This window comes from Microtus pennsylvanicus, chromosome 13 (assembly GCF_037038515.1).
Source record: "Microtus pennsylvanicus isolate mMicPen1 chromosome 13, mMicPen1.hap1, whole genome shotgun sequence".
NCBI lineage: Eukaryota > Metazoa > Chordata > Mammalia > Rodentia > Cricetidae > Microtus > Microtus pennsylvanicus.
In genome coordinates this window covers 20,346,415-20,364,654 of record NC_134591.1, presented here as the reverse complement: position 1 = coordinate 20,364,654, position 18,240 = coordinate 20,346,415, and the positions used below count along the sequence as shown (strand labels likewise).

Here is an 18,240-nt window from a genome sequence, read left to right as displayed (position 1 = left end):
TTGCCATGAAGGGGAAGCATAACTTTCTGTCTCAAAAATGCGGCAGTCCTGGCTTGACTCAGAATTGCTTTGGGGGAGACTTGTGGGGGCCGTCTCCTTTGGCTCTCAAAGCATGCAAGAGGATATTAATAGAAAGAGGTAAAATCACTTATGGGGCTGCATTTGTGTTGGTGATTGTTATAAAAGATAAATGTCCCCTGCAATGCGTGAGACGGCTTCAGAGATAAATTCCCAATAACAGTTCTTACAGATATAATTATAATAATTGTGTGATCGCCATGATAATTATTCTTATAGACTGAAAGAAATAATTTTCTATCCAGAGTAGCATTCAACTGTTCTGCTCACAAAGCCAGTCAATAGATCTTTTTTAGCTAACCTAAAAAAATGGTAGAGGTCATGGGGTTTTAAAAGTTAAATTTGGAATTAACTGACATTGTAAAAAGTCCCCCCACTTAAGGAATATGACATCATGATCCACGAGGTCTCTTTGCAGTGATTTGCTTATACAGTCCTCATATTCATATATATATATATATATATATATATATATATATATATGCCATAGATATGGATATATTTTCTTAAAAGCAGATTTTAAATTTATGATTTCCTTTATGCCTTTATTCCTACTGGAAACTTTGTCCTGGTTATGATTTTCTTTTTTCTGTTTTTTAAAGATTAATTTTATGTCTTCCAATGTTTTGCCTGTATGTACATATGTATCTTTGTATATATGCATGTATCTGAACCACAGGTATGCCTGGTACCTATAGCGGTTAGAGGATTACAATAGGTCCCCTGGTACTGGGCTTATGGATGGTTGTAAGTCTCCATGTTGGTGCTGGGAACCAAACCTGGGTCCTCTGCAAGAGCAGGAAGTGCTCTTAACCACTGAGCATTTTTTCAGCCCTAGTTACGAATTTTTTATGTGGTTTTTTTCCTTAATGGAAAACCAGTTTTTATGGTGTTTCCTCTTAGGATTTCTTTAGAGTCCTTCATTTAGTCTTTCTCCAGGTTCTTGACTAGGATATGACCACATGATTTTTTTTTTTTTGAGATGACTTTCAAGATATATTGCGTCTCACCATGTAACTGGTTTGACTAACTATGTAGACCAGGCTGGCCTCATACCTACAGGAGCCTGCCTGCTCTGCCCCTGGAGTACACCACCACAGATGACCTTACTTGTAAGTATTAATCAGAACCAAGTGAATGAGCATCAATATAGTACAGGTTGAAGTGTTCCGTACAAGGTGTCTTTTAATAACTCTGGAAGAGAATGATAAATGGAAGGAACACTGTTCACTTTCAGCCCTCTAAAAAGACACAGCTGGGCAAATGCTACAGGTACTCCATGCTTTCTGTTTGTTGTTGGAGACTGAACAAGGGCCTCATGCATGCTAGCCCCATGGCCTGCCCCTGAGCTTTTCACCAGCTCCAGAATCCTATTGTTGGGTGTTGATTGTTTGGATAAAACGGTAGCTCATTTTCTTCCTTGAGGGAACAGATGATTTTCTTACCATTTCTCCATGGATAGGATATTTAATATAACACTCTTTCTACAGTGTAAATAGGTGCCCCAGATCGTGCGAGGTACCTTAGGACACAGCAGTCACGGTTATGGAAGGAAAAAGGACACGAACAGCCAGCTGTGTTGCCGCGTTAAAGCCTTGTCTTAGAGATAGGAGCGGAGTGCTGTGGGCCCTGCAGGGTGGTCTCATTAGGTCGATGTAGAGAGGGCCAGGAAGAGTATACCAGACGAAAGAAATCAAGCACTTTAAAGATGAAATTGGAGTTTGTCTGACGTCAGAGTAGGGACATTTCAGTAATGAATGCCACATGGGTAAAGAGCATGGAGACCTGCAATTAGCGAGACAAGAGGGAGGGGCCTTAAAAGGTAAGGTCTGGGCCAACACCTGAAAGCTGACACGGGGGCGGGGGCGGGAGCGGGGGCGGGGGCGGGGGCGGGGGGGGGCGGCTTTGAGGTGAGGGGTTTCCAGCAGGAGTCTTTTCTCATCACTGACATGCAGAGAGTGGGCAGAAGGTCTGCAGGAACCACACCAAGGAGGACTTTGTCATTCAAGTGAGAGCAAAGGGTTGGGAATCCTAGACGTCAGTAGGACTTATCAACGTGGAGATGGTGGAGTTTTCCCTGGGGATGCAGGAGGGAACCTGGAGGTAGGCCAGTGGACAGAGCAGTACCGAGGGGGGACCCACAGTAGAGAGAGAGCTAGCCATCAACATCAGAAGGAACTCCCACAAAAGGAGGCTTGCACAGACAAAGGAAGGGGTCCCCAAAGGCAAGAAGAAGGAGCCTTTGAAAGGTTCTGGATAACTTGAGTCTGGGAATAACAGCAATGATGGGGATGACAGCAATGACGTCAGGCAGTGGTGGACTCTGATGGTGGCCGGATGTTGACTGCGATCCCTGTTAGGTGGAGACCTGGTGGTACTGAGCTTTCCCTTTTGTTTTGCTTCTCAGAACATTTACTTCACAACAGACTCAAGTATACTAGGTCCTTGCTTATTTTTTTCTACATTATCATTTTCCTTTTGAGGGAGGAAATTCTAAAAGGACAGAAGTTCTATGACTTTAAGAAATTTCTGGTAGAAAACAGTGGATGTGTGTTCCTCTGTAGTGTATTTCTTTCTCCAGTTCTGAAGAAGGTGTTTACAGTTTCTTTTCAGTTTAATTTTAGTATTGGCTACTACTGTGTTTAAAGAAGCAGTAGACATGCTGAAATTTTAATGTGAGTTTTGGGGAAGACGTTAATAATTTTATTTAAAAAAATGAAACGAAATGTGCACCACCATTGAGTGCACCCCAGGGAGAGAACTATGCTTCAGTGCCCAGGTCCCTAGATTCACCCTGTTGGCAGCAGAATCGAGGCTCAGTTTATTTGCACAGCTTCCTCTGCCCCTCCCTTCTGTGAGTCCCCACTTGAACAGCGAAAAAAAGATCAGAAGCTGTGAGATGCTGCTGCATCATCCCTTCCGGTTGAGCCAACTAATGCCGGAGTGAAAACAGTAGCTGACTGCAAATGGGTGTGGCTCTGCCACCTCCTTGGGTGTCTTAGAGGGTTTTCGTCATTTGTTTTTAAATGCCCGAGTCCTCCAGATGGACTGGAGATCTTGTTCAATATACAATGTCGACTTCAGTTCTCTTTGAGTGGAAATGAGCAAGTGGAAGGTTTGCTAGTTAAAATCAAGTACACACGCACACACACACACACACACACACACACACACACACACACACACACACACATGCACGCATGTCCAGACTCCAGAACATTTTTCCTTTAAACTCTTTTCAGCCCTTGCTGTCTTAAGATACGCCTTACCACTTCCCAGGGAGACACACATAGGAGCAAATTAAGTTTCTGAGAGAGTAGAGGAGGATCCTGTTTAAGTAGATTAGGGTCTGGCATTCCATTTAACTTCATCAGTCATTGCCAGTGGAGGATGGACACTGTAGCCGGCTGCGACTTGCCAATTAGCTGGGCTTTCCCCGCTGTTTCTGGTTTGGCAGGGATGAGGTGGTTCACCCTGCTGCCTTGCTGCCTGCCAAGGACACATGGCCAGCTCCCCGCTTCCTGTCTTCCTCTTTGTGTCCTGGCCTTGCCTTCCAGACAGCTGCCAGGTTATGGTTGCCAAAAATCTTCCTTCCTTCAGAAAGGTCAAGTAACCTCAAGTCACCTATGCCAATATTTGTGTTTTCTTTTAATCCTTCTGTGCTCCAGTGAGAGAAAACTGTACAACTGAATGCCGAGCGTGGAACCTAGGGTCACCTCAGATCTCTTGGATCTGAACCTGACGCATCCCTGAGCCAGTCCGGGAGGGTGCTTCTACTCCAGTTCTGGTCACAGCCCTGTGGCGTGTGATAGAGTTCAGAAGGGTTCAGGGAGGATCTGAATGCAGCTGCTTTTGAGGATTCCCAGCTTACTTGTGATCTTTGGCCAAAGCCTGATGCATTGCATGGCAGGAAGAGAAAAGCGTAGAGATAGGTTTTGGCTAAAGGCTTACATTTTTTTTTAAAGGACTTGATAGTTGTGAACTTGCCTGCTTTCCTCTTTGGCATCTGTGAATAAGAATTAGCAACCTGTACATGGCCTGAGGATAGCGGGTGAGTAACTGGGAGCCCGAAGGATGGAAGCGCACTTTCTTGGCCCTGACATTGCTGTGGAAGTCACAACCATTGGGACTGAGGTTCAGGAACCAGGGCTGTTAATAAACCTCTTAAGTGACCCTCATACTCGCTAAATGTGTGGGCTGAAGAGGCCGTTGGTTACAAACTTAGACAACATTTCTTGTCCCTGCACAGCAAATGGTCTGGCATGTCCTTTTTAGTTGATCTCTTTGGATCACCCTATGATTAGCTTGTATCACTGTCAGGGGATAACACTTTTTAGAAGATTAACGTTCTAGAACAGTAATAATAAGAAATCCCCTTTCAATAATTTTTCTTCTTAAACTCTATGCTTCTTCTTCTGTGTGTGTTTTGTGTGGCACATGGAACCAGCCAGAGCCTGTGTCTGCATTGTCGTGCCCATTCTGCGTTGGAAGTTCTATGTCTCTAATTTCTTTTAAGTACTGAAGGTTGTTCTCCGGACTTACTGCATGCTGGGCCAGGGCTCCACCGCTGAGCTACCCAGCACCTCTTCTATTTCCTTTATACGCAAAGACATTGTGTTCCTCACCTAGAAAACCTTCCATTTGAGGACCATGGAGTCCTGACTGACAGAGGGGAGTGTCACATTTGGCCTGAAGACTCGGGGAAAGTTCAGCATGGTCTTGATATTGTTTTTCTGATTTTCATAAAAAAATTGGACGTGTGTTTTTCTCCTAAACGCAAGCCATACTTTCTTGTGTGCTCTCTGTACTGTGCAGGCTTTGCAGAAAGAATGAGAGAAAGTCACCGCTCAGGGCCACTCTTGTCATGGTATTGTCGTCTTGTAGAGCTGGGCCCAGGTTACTGTTGTAATCTCCCCCCTCCGTTTTTGACTTCTACATTCTGCTGAAAACTTGCAGCCTCAGGGACGCCCGGCTTTCTGACATGGCTAACAAACGCTACTAATTTAGAACACATGTTCTTCGGAGTTCACCTAAAGCCTTGGGTCTCAAATTTGCAAGCTCAGCATCTTCCAGTGAAGACAGCGTCATTTTTCTTAAACTCCCTTTTTGCCTCTCCTTGAACTATAGGCTTTTATAACAGTAATAAGGAAATGCGGTTATGGGTATAATTGCCAGGAGGCAATTGTCCCCTAGAGGACTTAGTAGAATTTTCTGCTCTATATCTGAGGGCTCCATCAAGATGATCCTTTCCAAATAACTCAATTGGAATAATAACAACAATGCCTTTATTTTTGTAGCAGCTTTCCCTATAGAGATCAAAGTGCACTGGGAAGAAAGGTCCTATCAAGTTCATTGCTCTAATACCCTAGTGGGATGAAATAAGTACATATTTTAAAAGTTCTGTGATAGCCCCTTTGAAGTAGAGGAGGAAGTCAGAGTGGGTAGGTGACATCCCTGAAGTCAAAAAATCACCAGGGCAAGCAGGAATGGAGGTGAGGTCTCCTCCCTCTGCAAGTTCTCCAGACACGTTCTTTGTAATGGGTGGAGCCAAGCACAAGGGGCCCTCTTGAATTGCAGATGGTGTAGGTGAAAAGTGCCTGGAGAGCTGTGAAGGCCCTGTTGCCAGCTTCATCACCTCCTTGGTATCAACCAAGAAAGAGCTCTGTTGCTTAGCTGGTTCACCACCCATGGAATGGGTCTTTCACACTTCTTCATTGACTGGACCCAAGCTACCAGTTGTTTTCCCCATTAATGAAATTTTACATTTGTAATTCTAAATATGAAAACCTCTCCCTGAGATTGACAGCACATTCTGAGCAGATTAGGAAGTCAGAGATCAAATATCAAAGGTTTGCTTAAACTGCAAACCAAATACTCAACCTAAATAGTCAGGGTTGGGAGGGTTGCTTGTTTGTTGTTTGTTTGTTTGTTTGTTTGTCCTTCTTTGTGGTTTTACTGAGGAATCTATCGTTAATGAGTACAATGAACTTGGGACGGATACATTGTTATTTTTTCCTTTTTAGTGGAACAAGGAAAATTGGGAATAAAATTACTTTTAATCTCCCAATTTGATTTCAAGCAGCCTTGGTGGCTGCCTTCCCTGGGGAGCAGACACAATTAAGTACCGCATCTTAATGCTCTTGTTTGTTTTATTATGGTTAAAGATAACATATTTGGAGTAGAGTTCTTGGCTCAAGTATCCAGAGTTCATGGAGGCTTATGTTTGATATTGGTCCCCAGCAAAAGAAACCTCTTCCACATTTTGAAACTCAGAATCCACATGTGTTTGTTTTTGACTTCTAGTGGGAAAAATGTGAACTTAGGTAAAATATACACATGAGTTTTTTGAATCATTTATTTGTATTTTCAAAATTCTCGGGTGAGTTTCTATTTTTTTTTTTCACTTTATCCTAAACAAATTGCACTTAGATACCTTCCCGGAAGTCTCCAGGGAGGAATAATGGCCTTGAGACTATCTCATCACCTCTGCACCTCTTGTTGTGTCTTAGCCTTAATGAACGTTCAGCCAAACACTAATCCAGGTAAACAGAAAGTAAGAAGTGCAGTCCATGCAAGCATCTTGTGAAATAGCAGAGGGGAAATACCCATCCTTCAGCAGTGCTGCTGCCTTTGCCCTGGGCCAGGGGAATAAGTGCTATTGCATGCCAGGTGAATGATTATGCCAGCCAGTTATTCCGTTTTTAAAAATCAGATCATTTTAACAAGGAATTTTGTTACTATCTTGTTAGCCTGCCTTTGCAAAGGAAATTTTGGAAAACATTTTCTTAAGACATAGATGCTTTTATCTTTTGTTATAGCCTCAAGTTTTGTTGTCATTTGAGAGCTTCATATATTCTGGTTTTCTTGGTTTGGCATAGATAACTGTAAATTCTTTCTCAGTGAAAGAAAACCCAGTATTGCCACTTTTTTCTTCTTTTTTTTATAATTTGTTTTTTCCCCATTTATTTATTTATTAAAGATTTCTGTCTCTTCCCTGCCCCCTCCTCCCATTTCCCTCCCCCTCCTCCAATCAAGTTCCCCTCACTTTTGAAACTGGCAATACTGGGTTTTCTTTCACTGAGAACGAGCAAACCTTTGCCTGTCATATTTCAGTCCCATTTTGTTCTGTCTGCTATGGTGTATGTAAAACAGATATAGAATTTTGGCCTCTAGCAAAATCCTCAGATAAGTTGTATGAATTTGGAGGTTAGGGCCTCTTTGCCCAGTCAGTCCATATGCACACATTTTGGGGCCAATTGCATTTCTCAGAATTTCACTTATCTCCTTAGTATAATGCCAGTAATTCACTGCCCCTCTTTTGTCTGGCTTAAGTGGGCTACACCTTCTGACTCAGGCCCTCCACAGCACCAGCTTAGAGAATCCACAGGAAGAATTGGGGTGACTTACTGTTTCTTTCTGCTCTCTTTCAAAATTGTAACTTACAATGAAGGTGTAGGTTTCAGCTACTAAGTATGTAATCTAAAAGAAGGTTAAATTTTAGACCCGCTTTTTCCCTTCACATTGCTGGGCTGTCCGTGTCCAGACCTTTTTACCGGAGAAAGTCTGGGGCCATCCCTGTGGTTCTTTGTGCTTTTCAATATATCTGTGTCTGTATTGTTGAGGTCGGGTTCTTTTTGTTTGTTTGTTTTCTAGTTTCTCTGCAAATCTACAACTTTCTCACTTGGTAAACAGGACAATGAGAAACAGAAAAAGTAGATGTTGTTGCTAAATATCCTTCATGGCCATTTTGTTTCTATTTCAACTGTTAAGTAGTTTTTTTCTTAAATGACCAACCTCTCCACTGACACAAATAATCCCAATCAGACCAAATCAGACCGAATTAAAAGATGCCCATGTTTAATGGCTGCCAGCACTCCCGGGTGTCCCCAGGAAAACACAGAGAGGGAAAGAGGAGACCACGTGTTCATTTTCTTGGGGGGGGGGGCAGTTTAAATAGTTTGTGGGAGTGGTCTTGACCTTTTCTGGAGAGGGGCCACCATTTGGCAGGCTTTCTTGGAGGTGGAGTCTGGACTGCGGCCACTCCCAGGGGAGGGGGCTTTGAATGGAGTTTTCTTGCCCAACATTTCAAACTCCCTGTTATATGGATGCAAGGGATTGGGGTGAAGCCACCCAGCTAAACGTAGACTACTTTCATTTTCTTTTTTTCAATGCATATTTTTTTAGTTAAATTTATAAATTTTGTCATACAGTGCTCAGATTGATTAAAGTAATCTCAGAATCAAGTTAAAAATGATTTAATAAGCATATTTTTTAAAGATTTATTTTTTATTACGTATACAACATTCTGCCTGCCTGTATGCCCATATGCCAGAAGAGGGCACTAGATCTCATTACAGATGGTTGTGAGCCACCATATGGTTGCTGGGAATTGAACTCCGGTCCTCTGAAAGAGCAGCTGGTGCTCTTAACCACTGAGTCATCTCTCCAGCCCAATAAGCACATTTTTTTTAAAGAAAAGATTTCTTTTCCTTTTTGCTTATGTATACCTGTATGTGTGGTTCTGGTGAGGGGAGGAGCACAAGGGAGTACTGGTAGAGTTCAGAAGAGGATATTGGATTCCCTGGAGTTGGAGTTGTGTACAGTGTTTGTGAACCACCTGATGTGGGTACTGAGACAGGAACTTGTGGAAGAGCAACAAATGCTCTTAATTGTTGAGCCATCTTGCCAGCTCCTACTAAACATGAGTTTTCAGTGAATAAAATCTCTTCATGCTGTTCAGTGGTGATTGTCACAGACTTGGCTGATAGTGACCAAAGGAGACATTGTCTTAGTAGGGTCTCTCTTGTGATGAAACACCATGACCAAAAGCAACTTGGGGAGAAAAGGGTTTATTTCACCATACACTCTAAGGTAGCACAGTCCATCACTGCCGGAAGTCAGGGCAGGAACCTAAGCAGGTAGGAACCTAGAGGCAGGAACTGATACACAGACAATGCAGGGGGTGCTGTCTACTGGCTTTCTCAGCATGGCTTGCTCGGTCAGCCTGCTTTCTTTACAGCATCCAGGACCAATCAGCCCAAGGGTGATACCATGCTCAATGGACTGGGCTTACCCACATCCCCCAAGAATCAAAAAAATGCACCACAGACTTGACCACTGGCCAGCCTGGTTGGGACTTTTTTTTTTTTTTTTTTTTTAACTTTTCAAAGGTTATACCTTTTGTCAAGTTGACAAAAAACTAACCCGGATAGGCTTTAAAAATAAAATTTAGTTATGGTGAAAGTCTCAGTGACTGAGAGAAATATAAGGTCATGGAATTAGAACTGCATACATTATATAAAAATCGATCAAGCTCCATTCCGTGTGGAGGAATAGGTGCACAGAGGAAGGAACCTGCCCAGTGGTAGCCCGAATCAGCAAAAGGAAAGCAAACCTCTTTTTATGGGGGCACACAGAGAAACATACCGGAAACGTGAAGGTTTCCCATTTGCTTTGGTCCTGCCACTGCTCCCAGCTGGTGGACCCATCTAAAGTCAAGTAAGAGATCTGGGCAAGGCAGTACTCAGAATCGGAGGGACGGAGGCTTCTGAAGACCAGTCGCCTTCCCTTGGCGATTCTCTTTGGGGTGTGCTGGGGGAGGGGCGTGCTCTAGAAGAAAAACAATCTGAGGAAAGCAGGAAGCTTGCACACCTATATGCTTTGTTGGAATTGAATCTCCGTGTTTTTATTCTACCTGACACAGGACTGAAAGGTCCTCTGAAAGAATTCTCCACTCTGAAAGAATTCTTCACGGGTGATCTTGTTGATTAATATGTAAATTTTAAGACTGTTTTCAGAAAGAATTTGGTTTGCTCTAACTAGGACCAGAACCTAGATCTCTTTGAAACAAGAATCAACCTGTGATGGGCTGCAATTTTTTTGTTGTCAGAGCTGAAAGAAAGATCTTTAGGAGGAGGGACCAAGAATCTGCAAGGACCCTCTGTGTTCTTCCCTTGTAGTCTACGCTATCTAGAACTCGAATAACAACGTGGTTTTCTGGGTTCTTTTAGGATTTTTCTGCAGGTTATGCACTTTTTTCTTTTTGATTGGAAGTGTGTCCGTTTTGAAGTGGCAGCATGATAAGCGATTGGTTTAGAGAAATAAGAACACTGACCACGGTTGTGTTCCAAGGACGGTGGGTCTGCCCTAAGGAGCTGGAAGTTACCCGGGTTAAACCTGTCACATCAGGATGTCACTGATGTACAAAAGTCTGCTATCTTTAGGGTTATGACGTATGGATGGAAGTTTTGCAGATACTTGTTTTCTTTTCATATTTTTGGATTTAGCTTATATAGAGCTGAATTATGAGGCAACAATTTGAATCTCAATTAAAGATCAAATGGAGGGATTCTGGGCATTTCTACAGTTTCTCACATTAATATAAATTCTTTTGGTCTATTTCTTTAAAAGGGCTGTGGCTGTGGACCTTCCTTTCCTCATATTTTTTTCTCATCTCCCAAGAAACCATATGTAGATTCCACAGTGGGTTTACAAAAAGGCAACTTAACATTCTCAGAATTATCTGTATTTGAAACCGTTTCTTAAAATGATCATTTGAAATATTATCTCATAATAAATGTTCATGTTTTATGAAGGTTGTAGATTATAAGCTTACACTGTAACTTTAGATTGTAAATGTTTTACAGGTCTTTCAAACATTCCTTTCACTAGAATAATATTGATATCCCCTTAAAAATGAAGAAAAGCTTAGGTTAGCTTTTTGCGTATTATTTTATCAATATAATTTAGTGGCTTACCTTGCGCAGCCTTGATTTACAAGAGGAGGTTATTTTCTCCTCTCCTGTGTTTTTTACTTTTCAAAAGCGTTAGTTCCAATGACACGTTACCCAACTTGTTTTCCTGGTAAATTAGGTTCTGCCCCGAAAACAGGGACAGAAGTTCTTTGAACCACTTATCAAGGAACTGTTGGAACACTGAAGCCATTATCTGCCACAATCAGCGGGTTCCTGGTCATGTGACATTGCTGGTTATTTCCTCTGTTATGATAAAGGTGTGTCAGAAACGGAAAGCGTTGATGGATGGACAGAACCTCCTTTACCTTTTGTGGAAGTCTGTTCTTCCTTACCGTACTCCATTGTTCAAGTCAGCGTTGGCGCCTTCAGGTGTGTGTGTGTGTATCTCATCTGATCAATGATTCCAAGTTCTATGATTAATAATAAACAAAGAGAGGTAATTAATCACACATTCCTAATATATGATATGATATGTAAGCCCATCATCTTTTCTATAAGCTCATATAATGTTTTAAACATAAACATTTTAATGACTTGGCAAAGCCTTGTTTTGAGAGGCAGGGTTTCCCTGTATAATCCTGGCTGGCTTCCTGCTCAGAGATCTGCCTGCCTCTGCCTCTGTACTGGGATTGATGGCTGGGTCAGCCCGTTCTGATTATCACAAGGCTTACCACAAGGCTTACCACAAGAAGACATTTTTATCCAAGTAAAAAATGTTTTAGAGAACTTGCCTATAATAAGCACTGAGAAAGGTCAAATAGGACTTTGGAATCATTGACTGAACTAACTGCTATATTGTATTTGTAGAGAAGTTGCAGACACTTAAAAAGGAAAATATATGTAGGTAACAAAACAGCCTAAATTTATGGTTATTACTGACTTGACTCTAATTAGTATTCAAAAATGTTTAGGTCTTGCTTCCCAGAGAACTGTAGCTATTCGTTCAGCGGATATGATTGAGCATCTATTGTGTGCCAACAGCTGTGCTGAGCTGCAAACAAAACTCAGGTGGGTCTCGATCCCATGGGTCTAAAATGTAGTGGGATACACGGACACTGACCCAGTCCTTCATTACTCTGATTGACAGGACTCCAGAGGGAAGCTGGGAAGGCTTATCAGGTATGGTTTGATAGATAGTAGTTAAAAAATGTACATGTTTAAGAACTTTGTAGCCTTTCTTTTTGTCAGTGTTATGAAGTGTCTTCCACCCCTCCTTCGCCACCTTTCTAAACCCTTTAGGAGCAGTTCAGACTTAAGTCCTGATGTCTTCCTTAACCTGTGTTGTTTCCTTTGGTTTCCTCTTTTTGTTTCTGTCGCTTTGGAGCCTGTCCTGGAACTAGCTCCAGTAGACCAGATTGGCCTTGAATTTATGGAGATCTGCCTGCCACCACCTCCCTAGTGCTGGGATTAAAGACAGCAGGGCACTTCTCCCTCCTGGTGTGGTCTTGTTGTTCCTGAGGTGAGGTCTCCTATTGTTTTTTAGGTTGACCTAAGTAATCCAAACTGACCTCTCAACTCTTAAACCAGCCTCCCAGTTACTGGGATTACGGACATGGATCATCGCTGGCTTTTAATCCAGTTTTGGTGTTAGTTAGCCTAGTTAGTGGGCGAGGAGAAAGCCGATTCTGGCTTGCAGTCGTTGGCTTAGGGTCAGAGTATAAATGGCCGAGGAAGGTCAGTGTGAAGGAGCTTGTCCTGCTGTGGGAACACGGATAACAGGTGAAACATTGGAAAGTCTGTGTTGGTTTGATTTTAACCTGGATAAACGATAGTAAGTCTGGGGAAAACACATGAAATGGCGTAGCGCACGGGAGACAATTGCAGGCAGAGTGTGACGTATAAGATTTAAAATAATGCAGGAAAAACTGGGGGCATGCCAAAACAGACATGGGAGCCTCTGCAGGCAGGGAACAAATGCTGACGGGGACTCCGGGGAAAGTAGCATTTATTTTTCCATACTTTCTTCTTAACAGAATTTCAGACCAAGGACATAAACACTGATTTGTTTTCTGCTGAAATTCAGCATTTAGTTTTAAATTCTCCTCCATGATTTTGAGTCTCGGGACATTTCACCTTTCATTTCCAGGTCACTCCACATGCCTTTCCCAGAATGCCTGCGTCTCGGCTACTGAGTGGGGCAGAATGTATTATGTGCTGTCACTGAAATCCAAGCTATCCCCCAGCTGGGAGCCAGTAGAGCCATCTCATCCTCCTGGATCTGGCCAGGTCTCTGGAAAGGACTTGATTGGTTTTCTGTGGCCAGCTACACTGGACTTGTTCCTTGAAGTACACGGTGGCGTGTTCATGGAATATTGTGAGATACAGGCAGTGTTTATGGGAGATTAGAAATTGTACAGCTCTCTTCAGAAACTTAAAATCCAGCTGGAAATGTTTTGCTTCCAACAAACATGCAATCTTCATAAAATTGAGAAAGAAATGTTTTGAATAAATAATGCTTTAGTTTATTTCTCTCCAGTGTGAGAACTATTTTTTCAGTCAACATCGTACCATAGGACTCCTCCTTCTCCACACTCACACTCTTGCCTCTGTGTTTACATTACGCTGGTGCGTTCAATTCGGTTCTTAAGTAGGCCAGATTGCTCGGCCTTGTTTTTAGAGATAGAAAACTGGATTTGCTCCCGGGGACTCTTTCCATAACTAGGCCAGTTTAAAAACTAAACAAGGATTGAGTCAGTTAATTAATTTAAATGAGATTACAAATCAAAAACATATTATGCAATCTTGATTTAATTCCCACATTTTATTTACTTAATTGAAAACACACTGTAGAAAGTTAGCAATCTTGACAGTGACCCGAATGGCGTCTTTGCGTTCTGTACATTTAAGGCCTGGAAGGCAGAAGCCCAGGTGATCGATCCTTGGCTTACTCAAGTCTCTCTCTGCACCAGCAGACAACACTGGACTTGATCACAGTGTAGGGTTGGGTTCAAATGCCCTGGCCTTCACCTTGGAGTCTTGTGCTAGCCACGCTGTGCAACAGCCCTGTCCGTGTGTCTGGCCTCCGTGGTGACCATGCCTGTTTTGTTCTCCAATGTCCCTGTCATGTTTCTGCCTTAAGTTTCGGCACTCTGAGATTTTGGCTAATTCCATGTGGACAAATTTCAGTCTAGGGCTCAAACAAATCCTTCTAATCCTTGGGATGTCAGGCTTTGAGCCTAATCTCCCTTGTAAGCAAAAAAGTAGCTCTGTATAAGAAAGTTGAATCACAGAATTAATGGAAAGGCAAATAGAATGTGTCTTTGGGAAGAGCTGGGGTTGGAGTGGGGGTCGTTGTGGGGAAGGAGGTAGAGACTGAAGCCTAAAGGAAGACCTGAAAGGGGAGGAGGAGAAAGATTCCACCCCAACTCTGTATTCGTGACCTTTTTAAAAGCGGGAAAGCACCCAGTTTGTCCATGTATCTTTGCATTATTTTAATAAACATCTAACAGGAGGGAAAATATCATAAAGCTAGAGTATTATACCACCTCTATTAACAAAACAGCCCCCCCCCATTAAAACTGAATAGCGTCCTGAAGGGCGGAAGATTCCTGCCGCATGCTATGTAGTGGAAAATGCAGTTATGTGAAACCAGCTTACTGTCAGCCTGGGTGTGCATCTTCTGGGGTCATCTCAGAGCTGGGGTGTGGGGCAAGATGGGCTGGGGCGTCTTCTGAGGACTCTTCCTGAAAAGCAGGCATGGTGTTAGCTCCTTACGGCCTTGTCTGTAAGTGTGTTTACAATCCTTTCTTGATGTGTCTTCTCTTTTCACATCTTCAGTGTTTTTCCTCTAATGCCGCCTTTTGTCATGCTGTATGTTTAGTTTGTGAAAGCGTGCGATGTTGGTGTATTGATAATGTAGGGTACTCTAAGGAGAAGGGAACTGTTCTCAGCCCCTAAGAAGTCCCTGCTACTTTTTAGTTGACAATGAACTGGGTTCTCTCTTTTTCACCTGCCTAAGGCAAAGGACTCTGACAAAGGGACCTTTATCAAGCGATGACTAATTTTAGTTCTAGCAGGAGGCTATCTGTAGGTTGATAGGTTAAAGTTTGGGTTTCATTTGCTCTTCTGATATCCCTCAATATAAAAGCTATATTGTTATAGAATCATATAATTTTAGAGCCGGAAGAGTGACTATAATTTACCCCACTCAGTCCCTTCTTTGTGCCAAAAGGACCATAAATTGAAGTTGTCGTTCTCAAATTCAGTCCCTGGCTTCTTCTTTCTAATTCTTTTTAATTTTTAAAACATATTTATTTATTTGTATTTTATGTGTATGAGTGTTTGGTGGTATGTGTATCCGTGGGTCTGGCTTTACATCCCAGGATAGCCTTGAACTTGTTCCGTGGTGCAGAGAGGTTGTGTGTCTTATCTCCATTGAGTTTAGGGGATTTACAAACACATGACACCACACCCAAGGACAGTTCATTTTCTGATGCTTTTAAGTCTGAGAATAAAATGAGGTCCTAGGAGATTGCTTGGAATAGAAGGCCTTTAGAGGCTGCAGGTCTGGGCATCCCTTCACCCGCTTCTTGCTTCCTGACCCCAACTACACTGACTAAACTGATCTTCCCTTTGTTGGTGTGGACCAATAATTAGTTGCCGTTGAAAGCGTTCATGTGAGCCCCCTCTCTGCTCCTATCACCAAATGTCCGACCGAGAAGTGGGAAAGCCCTGCCTTAGCCTGGACCTGAGTTGTGGGAACGGCTCCTCTGTTCCCCCTCCCTCTTGCTCGGGTGATCCTCTGTCTGCATGGCGTGGCATGCTGTGCCCCCCTGTCCTTCGTGCGTCAGCTGTTCTCTGTGCATTGGATTTAACGAAGCATTTGGGGTGTTTGTCCAAACATTGAGATATATGGTAATGAATAGACCAGACATTGACTGATCATGCAGATGTCAGAATGAGCAAAGGGGGCCCTCATAGGCCAAGGCTCACACATCAAATGTAGGTGGACGTGAGCGAAAGTACACAGCCAGATGTTGGCAGAGGTCAAGTCAAGGTGCCTTGGTGTTTATTAAAGCCTTTGGAGTTCTTTTGTGGCTATGTGGACTGCAAAGGTTTTAGCATAATCAGTTTTGAGTTTTGTGCAGATCATTTGCAAGCAGAATAAAATACGTCCTGTATGTACACTGGCAGATCAGGCCTTTTCTTATACTATTTCAAGGGTCACCTCCATCTGATGACTTTTATGATGTGACTGTGGTCCCCTGCCATAAGAAAAATCACATTTTTTTAAAAAAAATTCTTTTATGTCCTGACTACAGTTTCCCCTCCTTCCCTTCCTAGTTCCTCCCCTAACCTCTCCTCTGCTCTCCCCACCCATCCACTCTGCTCAACTTTTCTGCTCTTCAGAAAAGGGCAGGCCTCCCATGGATATTATCAAAACATGCATATCAAGTTGCAGTAAGAATAAGTACCTCCTCTTGTACTAAAGCCGGTCAAGGCAGCCCAGTATGAGAAACAGGGTCTCAAAACCCGACAAAAGAATCAGAAATAGGCCCTGTTCCCACTGTTAGGAGTCCCACAAGAGGACCAAGCTACACAACTAACGCATATATGCAGAGGGCCTAATCAGTCCCATGAAGGCTCCCCGCTTGTTCATTCAGACTCAGCTATGAGCCCAGGTTAGTTGATTCTGTGGTTTTCTTGTGTTGTCCTTGACCCCTCTGGCTACAGCCCTTCCTCCCTCATTTCACTTGGCTGAGTGGTTCTCTGCAACTGCTTCCACCAGTTGCTCGAAGAAGCCTCTGATAATCACTGGGCTAGTCACCAGTCTGAGGTTCAGGATGTTGGCCTTGCCTCTGGTGAAATAAGGAGGCTTCCACCAGAGGTGTAGGCTAGGGTATGGAGGTGGTTTCTTCTTGATGTATTACCGTTTTAGTTGAAATTAATGTTGAAACAAATATATACAAATGTAAAAGTTTTGCATATTTGGGGGGGTGTATCATGACTATGTTTCCACATGTATGCATTTTGTTAACATTTGAATCAGTTTTGACATGCCCCTTTCCTGGTTTGCATTTATTTATGGTGGGAACGTGCACAGCTCTTCCTTCTGCTTTTTAAGTGGTCTGTCCCCATCCCTCCAGGAGCCCTGCCATTCCTTCTGTAACTGTGACCTGATGGTCCCCATCTGCCTTTTCCCGTTCCTCCATCTCCAAGCTTTTAATTTGTGCATTCCTAGCACTCTGGGTCACTTCTGAGCTTCAAGGAAAAAAAAATGATATATAGTATTTAAATAAAAAAGAAAAAAAAACAAGTTTAGTATTTAGGGTCAGCAAGATGGCTCATTGGATAAAAATACCTGGTGAGCTGAGTTCAATCTCTGGAACTCGTATAAGAAGTGGAAGGAGAAAACCTGACTCTAGAAAAGACATCCTCTGACCTCCACATGTGTATCATGTAATTTGAGGTCATGTGCACAACAGTAAATAAATGAATAAATGGATGAATATTTGTAGATCATTATAAACTGAATAAAAGTATATAAAGTGTGACTGTGTGCCAAACCCTGTGAGCTTCTGATAGGAAGGCGCCAGGATCCTTACTGATTGCCATTTAATCATTATGATCCTTAGCAACTCAGTTCTGATCTTCCCACTAACTTACCTCAGAGTGTAGCAGTCAGTCATGTCAGCAAGGTACTGCTTGGTGACAACCATTTCACAGGATATTCTTTACTATCACCATCTATACAAACTTTTATTGAACTTTGACCAGATTATCTTTTTCAAAAGCAGTTTTGTTATTTAGTGGGGAGGATGGACGGTAATTTGACTCAGAACCACCTCTCTTTAGCACACTCCTCAGTGAGGAAGACTCAGCTGAGAGTAACAGTGTATTCCAATAGGTATCAAAAACATGCTTTTGTCTCGACTTTTCTGAATTCTAAAAGTGACTTGGGATGTGCTGAAAAATGGCAGTGAGGGGAAGTTGGGGAAGGTCAGGTCAGGTTCCCAGAAACATTTAATCTGCTGCAGGGTCACTTGGCTGTGTGTGATTCCAACATCACACAGTAAGAAATGAGGGTGTCTGAACAGGAGCACACAGACAGTCATTTGCATAGGCCCTGAAGAGCAGTGTTCTAGGGTGAAGTCAGGTGGGAAGAGCAGGACTAGATGGGCTGCCTCCCGAAGAGGAGTAAAGACACTGGGTCACGGCTGTGGAGGCCATGCAGGAGTGCCTGTCCTTAACCCAGGGGATAGTAGTGGCCATGGGAAAAAAAATCACAATTTAGAGATTTCATCACTCGGTTTTCTTCTTCCCAAAGACTGACTTAGATGTTTAAATCCATACTTGTGAGTAGAGAGTGTGGTGGGATGTTCACGCTTGTGACCCCAGTCACCCCAGTCACCAGGGAGGCTGAGGCGGAAGAGTTCTTGCAGCTGCAGTGTGAGGTCCATCTTGAAGA

At 42.9% G+C, this 18,240-nt stretch overlaps 1 protein-coding gene across 7 annotated transcripts in view; it reads left to right on the top strand.

Moving 5' to 3' along the window:
• The window catches only part of Nfib (nuclear factor I B), a 221,967-nt gene that overhangs the window by 99,369 nt on the left and 104,358 nt on the right, over window positions 1-18,240 (top strand). Inside the window, exon 1 of one of the 7 annotated variants that reach the window (XM_075946299.1) lies at window positions 11,181-11,201. The exons of the other annotated variants lie outside the window; for them this stretch is intronic. The gene's annotated coding sequence lies outside the window, so the exon portion shown is untranslated. Of the gene's footprint in view, window positions 1-11,180; window positions 11,202-18,240 lie in introns of those variants that run through there. 7 annotated transcript variants of the gene reach the window in all.